This window comes from Schistocerca piceifrons, chromosome X, assembly GCF_021461385.2.
Source record: "Schistocerca piceifrons isolate TAMUIC-IGC-003096 chromosome X, iqSchPice1.1, whole genome shotgun sequence".
Lineage (NCBI taxonomy): Eukaryota > Metazoa > Arthropoda > Insecta > Orthoptera > Acrididae > Schistocerca > Schistocerca piceifrons.
In genome coordinates, this window is record NC_060149.1 from 875,925,480 (window position 1) to 875,926,085 (window position 606).

Below are 606 nucleotides of genomic sequence, written 5' to 3' on the forward strand. Positions count from 1 at the left end.
TTGGACGGCTTCAGAAGGGTTGATATGTCCCTGATGAATTTGTTATTCAGGTGACATCCAATGCCTAGTCCACGTTCGAAGTGACTGACCTCTCCTGACCAACGTATTGTGCTGTTACTGCAACACAACAGCCCCACCGCCTTCTATATTGGCATATACTCCTCCCGTAGCATCTAGCCATCAGTTCCGCACTACACAGGGGTGTCCGAATAGTTTTGATTAGATAGTGTGTGCTGGATCGGAGTCGAAGTGGATCTTTGCTTTTCGCGGACGGAACGACTCAGAACCTGAATGTATTACTGGGTTCTCTCCACAGAGTTTGGAATATGATGTGAAACTAGCAGTTCTTGGGGTAATTGCCGTCTTAGCGACACCCTCGAATTTGTCGTTAAGTGGAATCCTCCACTACATCTCCCAGGGGTATTATCCTGGCAGCATGCGGGAGATTCAGTCGCGTTTGGAAAGTTTAGAGAGCAGCTAGTAACAAGATAAAGCATTGATTCGATCCGTGAGGTAATGTCGGATGGTACAACTGACAGTGCAGAATCCGCGGCGTGTAGGAACTTGGTTCGACTCCCGGTCTGTCACATGTTTCTAACTTCTCAC